General features: G+C 39.5%; 1 long non-coding RNA gene and 1 pseudogene across 2 annotated transcripts; both read left to right on the forward strand.

The window, feature by feature from the left end:
* Positions 1-1,023: 1,023 nt before the first annotated feature.
* LOC115296851 lies at positions 1,024-6,677 on the forward strand. Of its 2 annotated transcripts, none has more exons than XR_003911094.1 (5): positions 1,024-1,420; positions 1,800-1,819; positions 5,945-6,028; positions 6,165-6,268; positions 6,402-6,677. It is a non-coding gene; the product is annotated as an uncharacterized LOC115296851 (long non-coding RNA). The 2 variants fall into 2 exon arrangements; XR_003911095.1 differs by having other exon boundaries at positions 1,024-1,416.
* Positions 4,099-4,271, forward strand: LOC115296850 (annotated as a pseudogene).
* Positions 6,678-7,873: the final 1,196 nt, after the last annotated feature.

The following is a 7,873-nucleotide window of genomic DNA, read 5'->3' on the forward strand; positions in this document are numbered from 1 at the left end:
CCCAGCATGTACTTTCTGTCCTTGACGGAATGTATTAAATAAGCAAATACCACCAACAAGCAAAACAAGTACTACAATGTAAAAATATTAAAAAGAAGGAAAACCCTCTCACATGCATAAATGAAAGATTGCACACAAAGAACTCACATCTTTTCAAGCTTCAATAGTAAATATACTGCTACTATGTATTAAATACTGCATGGTTTGCCCAAGCTAAGATGAAACCACATCATAAATCAATAAGCAGCAAAAACCCTATTTTTACATAAGGGCTCATTCTGGTGTCTAGTGAATGTAGATGGTGTAGTAGTGGTGGGGAAACTATTTAACTCAGTCTAGTGTATAAGCTGCATTAATGGAAAAAAGAACAAATTATTTTCAGAGACGGTTCCTGCAGTCCCTTTTGTTTGGAGACTCCTCTACCTAGAGTTCCTACTCAAAGAGATTCACTTGCCTACCCAGAGGTCCATGTTTAGCATTTCCCATTCTAAGCTCAAACCCTGAAAAGACCAACATCACTCCCAACACACAAAGATGGAGGCAACTTGGCAGCAATATCATCATCTGTAAAGCTGAATTATGTTTCTTGGCAACACTCTGCCTTTACGAAGTTTTGCTCTTAGGTCCTCAAACATGAACTAAGAAGTGTATACTGTTCAAAAAGGCAACTGAGTTTTTTCATATATCGTTTTGGAGGGGAAAAAATAGAACGGCACTAACATTTATTAAGCATTCAACTCTACTAAGTACTTCTTATATATTATTTCATTTGTCCTCACAACTGTGTGATACACATGATTAGGTCGCTCTTCTTTCCTCAAGGTTGTTTTAAGAGAAGAGGGGCCTCAGTTCTTATGCACTCATTTATTCCCCAGACTTCTTCAGAGGTCAGCAGGGATTGGTTGCCATCCGTTCCGAAGCTTAGAGGAGCAGAGCTTAGTAAAAACATTGCAGCCAAAGTATTCGATGGATGTGTTTCCCTTAGTAACAACAAAGCTGTCTTCCATTCTTTATTCAAAACACTATACTCTTACTTCAAGCCTCAGTGAGTCTGTTAGCTCTCCTCTCGTGTTGGGCCATCAGTCATCTGTGAACAAGCCTGTCCGCAGAGAGGCAGCGACTAAGGAGAAGAGATGTCACTGGAGAAAGAATTGGGAAGGCAAGGCTATACCTGTTCAAGCTTAAGGCATCAAGCGCGGCAGCCCTGTGCGCATGCGCCTGAGGAAAGCGCCGTAGACCACACAAGTGGGGAGTAAAAAGGCTGCCCAACTCTTACTACAACTCTTTTGCCCCAGGCTCGAGGTGTGATCCCAGCGGCCAGAGCAGTAGCCATCACCATCCTCAACAGTTTCTGAATGATCTCAACAACATTGTGTCTTTGCTGAACGGTGCACTTTACAAAGCTTATCGAATGAAGTGGGTGTGTCCTTTTCTTTTAAACTTTCAAACGGTTTACAATTTACCCAAGATTTCAAAAAGATACTTTCTTTAATGCATATAATGAAAATGGTCACTAAGTCACAGTCAACTTAACTTATTATAAGGATATTATAGTAGTTCATTTCTGATATTTCTTTATGTGACAAAAAAAAAACAGATCAAATTTGAGGAACTTGTAATCTTTTAAATTTTTTTCTGTATATGAACCAAGTCATGGTTTTCAGGATTTAGTTTAAGGTTGTTTAAGTTGAAGTTAAGAGAGTTTCAAATATACCTGAGAAATAGACATATAATTCCCTAAGGACTTTTCTGTTTTCTTACATGTGGCAATAAATTTTCTCCGAAAATACTTTTTGAAGGAAGAACATCACACACACAGGTAAATTTTATAGACTTCAGATCCTGCATACAGTATATTAAATATTTAGGAAAATGACAAAGTAGGGGCGCCTGGGTGGCTCAGTCAGTTGGGCGTCCGGCTTCGGCTCAGGTCAGATCTCACGGTTCATGGGTTCGAGCCCTGCGTCGGGCTCTGTGCTGACAGCTAGCTCAGAGCCTAGAGCCTGTTTCAGATTCTGTGTCTCCCTCTCTCTCTGACCCTCCCCTGCTCACGCTGTCTCTCTCTGTCTCTCAAAAATAAACAAAAAGCATTAAAAAAAAATTTTTTTTAATGACAAAGTAAGACCATTGGTTCAAAAAGTCAAGATTTCTAGGTCCTCAAACTTTCTTGTCCCCAGCCGTGATTAATTAACAGCCATATCTCCAGAGGAAGGACAAAAGCAGGTTTTGATTACTGATAAGAGCAGGACCAGTGAGAGAAGCTCCCTTGTGCTAGGGCAGAGGGTCTCCTTACACTTGTCACCTAAGTCACTGGCCACTGGGCCACCACAGGCCTCATTAGATGGAGGGACAGAGAAAATGTGTCCTGCAGAAGGGCTAGATCCAAGAGGAACAGAAGCCCACTAGAGGCTCAGCCCAGACACTCAGCCCCTTTTCCTAAGTGTACTAAGAACCACTTAGATCATCCTCTTGCCGTGGGACGGGGTTGGGGTTGGGGTGGGGACGAGGCTGAGAAAAGCAAGGCAGTTTCCACCCATATATTTCTCCCTCCTGGGAGATTGTAGTACTGATTGTATTATACTATAAATATATGAAAAATCAGTAGGTTTTACAGGTTAAGTAAGTAAATCGCATGGTATATGAAATGAATCGTAGTAAAACTATTATTAAAAAATAAATTTTATAAAGTATACAATCAAATTATACTAATTGTTTTAAAAGAAATTAATTGAAACACAAGTTATGAAAATTTTCTCATGAAGAAATAATCTGAAGAGTCCCATAGTTATTAAAAAATTATAGGGGCACCTGAGTGGCTGAGTCAGTTAAGCATCCGACTTTGGCTCAGATCATGACCTCATGGTTCATGGATTCAAGCCCCACCTTGGGCTCTACGCTGACAGTGTGGAGCCTGGAGCCTGCTTTGGATTCTGACTGTATCTTTCTCTCGCCCCCCCCCCCACTCTGTTTCTCTCAAAAATAAACATTAAAAAATTATATTTATAGTTACAAACACTTCTACAGACAGAAGACCAGGCTCAGATGAATTTAATAATGAATTCAACCAAACATTTGAGGAAGAAATAATATCAATTCTTCATAAACTTCTCTGGAAAGGAGAGGAGGAAGGGGTACTTTCCATCTCATTTCGTGAGGCCAGCAATGCCATGATACAAATCCGGAGAAGACATTACAAAAAGAGAAAATGATAGCCCTATATCTCCTAAATATGGATAGGCATAAAAATTCTTAACAGAATATTAACAAATCAAATTGAACAATACATAAAAAGGATAGTACATCACAACCAAGTGAGGTTTATCCCAAGAATGCAAGGTTGATTTCACATTTGATGATCAATCCATGTAATTCTGTATATTAAAAAGCTAAGAAGAAAAAATATATAATTATTTCAATAAGCATCAATAAAGCATTGGGAAAAAATTGAATGCTCATTTATGATAAAAACTTCAAAAATATTAAGAACGGGGGTGCTTAGTTGGCTGAGTGGACGAAGCATGTGACTCTTAATATCAGGGACAAGAGTTCAAGCCCCATGTTGGGCATAGACTTTACTTAAAAAATTAATTAAACTAAATTTAAAAATATATATTAGGAACAGAAGAGAACTTCCTCAACCCAGTAAAGGGCATCTACAAAAAACCTTCAACTAATATCACACTTAATAGTGAAAGTCTGAATGTATTACCTCTAAGATGAAGAAAAAGGCAAGATGTCAGTCCTTATTGTTTTATGTGTTCAGTTTTGAACCTGTAGCTTAAACACCTTTGCAAAGGTTTGTTGGACATTTGTGTTTCTTCTCATGTGACCTCCGATGTCTTCTTTCTTGTCCAATTTTCTCTGATATTACTCATTTTCTTATCCATGTAACATCCCATTATTAGAGATATTAAGCCTTTGTAGTACATATTGCACATTTTTTTCTCAATTTGTCATACATTTTTTGGTCATGTGTCTTTACCTTTTTTATTTTCTATAGAAGTAAACATTTTTATGAAGTCTAAGCATTATAAATTCTTGCCTAAACTTTAAAATTTGGAATTGAGCCTTTTGCCTTGTTGCGTCCAAGAGAGCAAGATGGGTCACCAGCAGCTCTACTGGAGCCATCTGAGGAAATTTGGCCAAGCTTCTTGTTCTTGCCGTGTCTACTCAAACCACCATGGCCTGATCCGGAAATATGGCCTCAACATGCGCATCCAGTGTTTCCGTCAGTATGCGAAGGTTATAGGCTTCATTAAGTTGGATTAAGTGAACTTGAATGGGTCATCCAGGATACCTACCCTAACTGCAGATATCCAAGATAACCTATCTTAATGCCAATTCATTGTACATAAAATAAAAATACTTCAATTATGAAAAATAAATTTTAAAAAATTTGGAAATGAACCCATAGACATCACAAAAGATTTCATTGTAGTTAACAGTCAATAAGAATCTTTATCCCAGTAATCCATATTATTAAAGTTTATTTATTTATTTTGAGAAAGTGAGAGTGGGGGGTGGTTACAGAGAGAGAGGGAGAAAGAGAGAATCCCAAGAAGGCTCTGTGCTGTGTGTTGTCAGCACAGAGCCCAATGCAGGGCTCAGTCTCACAAACCATGAGACCATGACCTGAGCCAAAACCAAAGTCAGACATTTTGCCACTTGAGCCACCCAGGCACCTCCGGAATCCATATTTTAAAAATCTTCTCTGCATGGATAGAAAAAAAAGAGTTCACCTCCATGAAGGTAAGGCTAACATAGTACACAAGAAGGTGAAGAAGTTGAGTTTTCATGAGAAATGTCAACTTTGTCTTTTTTCACATGGTATTTAATATATATGGGTAATTTTCCAAAAAACAAGTTAGAAGTCTCCCATTCTTCTGGATCAGATACCTACCAAAGTCCTCAGCATCCAATTATCTGCTCTACACCTATCAGATGCAGTATTTGATGGGTTTTTTTTTAAATTTATTTCTGAGAGACAGAGAGAGACAGTGTGAGCAGGGAAGGGTCAGAGAAAGAGGGGGATACAGAATCTGAATCCGGCTCCAGGCTCTGAGCTGTCAACACAGAGCCTGATGTGGGGCTTGAACCCATGAATGGTGAGATTATGACCTGAGCCGAAGCCTGATGCTCAACTGGCTGAGCCACCCGGGCTCCCCAAGATGCAGTATTTGAGAGAAGTGGCACATATCCCTCAGTAGGGGGGGTGATGACATGGGTGGAATAGGTGAAGGAGATTAAGAGATACAAATGTCGTCATATAAAGTCAAGTCACAGAGATGAAGAGATGAAAAGTACAGAATAGGGAATACAGTGAATAATAGTGTAGTAAGTTTGTATGGTAACAGATATTTTTTTAAAAGACTGAATGTTTAAAAACTACCATACGTACAAACATCTTCTGACTTACAGTAATACTTACAAATAAATGACCACTACCATGTGCCCAAAAATCCTCCCCTGTCACTAATATCCTCTTCTCTAGGGACCTTCCACCATCACTGACACCCTCATTCATGGAGTCTTTCCCTCCATGGTGGGGAGACCATCCGGAATTCGTATTTGGGGTCTCTCTAGCCAATGACCCCTCTACCCATTCCTCCCTATGGACAAGACCTTCAGGGCTTGAAGGGTCTCAGGATCAAGAGTCTTAGGGCTTAGGGTTAAGAGTAGAAGGTGTTAGGTCTCTTTTTCTGGGAATACTAGGAATTACACTTAGGAATATTTCATCTTCATGATGGAGCAGATAAGATTTTGTGAGTTTGCCACTATTTTTAACATTTCCAAGCCTAGACCTAACAAAATACTTTTTGGGTTGTAGACCATTCATAAGTTGGCATTACCTGTAGAGTAAACCTTAATGGTTCGAATAATTTGATTTTTATTTTCATTTAATAAAGTAATAAATCAAATGTATATTTTATCTTTAATATGAAAGCCCCGTTCAATTGTAAAGATGAAAAGGAAAGTGTTCCTTTCTCGGCATGCCTGCAGCAAACTCAAGGGACCTCCCAGCGGTAAGGTAAGCAGAATTTCTTTCCCCTTCAAGCACATTGCTTGTTCACTCCCTTCCACATTTCTTTGTGTGGTAAAGCCATAAGCTTCGGAGGGACATGACCTGTGTTTGTAAAACAATATCTGTAATATTCCCCCTAAAGCAAAAAGAAGAAGAAAATAGCAAAAGAACTGAGACACAGAAGAGAAATATTCAGCCTTCCTCACTTCTGAATCACTTCTGAACTTGCTCAATGATCTCTTCAAGGTTTGTTGAAACAGAACGTTTCTGCAGCATAAATTTCTAAGCGTGACAGAGGCAGATCAGAGTTTTGCTTTAGAGAACATTCCTGCAGAGTGTTAGCGCCTGACCTGCAATTGTCATTTCCTTCTCCTTCTAGGACCTGACATGTCTTCTTTAAACAGGGGGCCCAGGATGAGGACGCTTCCCTTTCAGAACCCGTCCAGCCCGCCAGCCAGTCAGCTCAGCCAGCCATTCGGAGTACTAGTACACGCCCTGTGTCACCATTGGTCAGGGACTCCCGGAGTCTCAACGGAGCCCTGGAGCCCGGCAGAGTTGTACTTGGAAGTAGGGAGTAGCACATTGCTGGGCAAGTTCCTCCAGGTCAGGTGTGCCTATTTGATTGTAGTTCTCTTTCCCATCCCCCCTGCCCAACCCCCAGGTCAGAACCTTTGGAGATTAGAGAGTGAAGTCCATTTTGCTTGACTTGTTTTCTTCTTTTAATTAAGTTTTTAATTTTAATTCCAGTGTAGTTAACAGAGTGTTAAATCAGTTTTGGAAGTTCAAGATAGTGATTAACCAATTCTGTACATTACTCAGTGCTCATCATGATAAGTATATTCTCCATCAGCTATTTCACCCATCCCTCCCACCAACCTCCCCTCTGGTAATCATCACTTTGTTCTCTGTAGTTAAAAGTCACTTCTTGGTTTGTTGCTCTCTCTGTCTCTCGTTTTCTTTGCTCATTTGTTTTGTTTCTTAAATTCCATATATGAGTGAAATCATATAGTATCTGTCTTTCTCTGACTGATATATTTAATCTAGCACTATATTCTCTAGCTTTTCTTGTGTTGTTGCAAATAGCAAGATTTCATTCTTTTTTGTGGATGAATAATATTTTTAAATGTATATTTATTTTTGAAAGAGGGAGACAGAGTGCAAGTGGAGGAAGGGCAGAGTGCAAGTGGAGGAAGGGCAGAGAGAGAGGGCTCCAGGCTCTGAGCTGTGAGCACAGAGCCTGACATGAGGCATGAATTCATGGATCTCAAGATCATGACTTGAACTGAAGTTGGATGCTTGACTGACTGAGCCATCCAGGTGCCCCATGGCTACATAATATTTCATGTTATACATACATACCACATCTTGTATATTCATTCATCTACCAGTGGACATTTGGGCTGCATCCATAATTTGGCTATTGTAAATAATGCTGCAATAAACATAAGGGTGTACTTATCTCTTTGAATTCATGTTTCTCATTTCTTATGTGTTCCCAGGAATACTGCATTCCCAATAGTTGATTTCTGGATCAGAGAGTATCCTTTGTATCCCTAGCTGCTTTCAGAATTCTCTCTTTATCTTTATATTTTGCCAGTTTCACTATGATATGTTGTGCTGAAGGTCGATTCAAATTATGTCTTAAGGGGGTTCTTTGTGCCTCTTGAATTTGAATGTCTATTTCTTTTCACAGATTTGGGAAATTCTCAGTTATAATTTGGTCTAGTATCCCTTCAGGCCCTTTCTCTCTATCTTCCTCTTCAGGAATTCCTATGAGCCGGATGTTGTTCCGTTTGATTGTGTCACTCAGATCTCGAATTCTCCTTTCCTGCTCCTGGATTAATTTCTCTC

This window comes from Suricata suricatta, chromosome 7, assembly GCF_006229205.1.
Source record: "Suricata suricatta isolate VVHF042 chromosome 7, meerkat_22Aug2017_6uvM2_HiC, whole genome shotgun sequence".
In the NCBI taxonomy this organism is placed as follows: Eukaryota; Metazoa; Chordata; class Mammalia; order Carnivora; family Herpestidae; genus Suricata; species Suricata suricatta.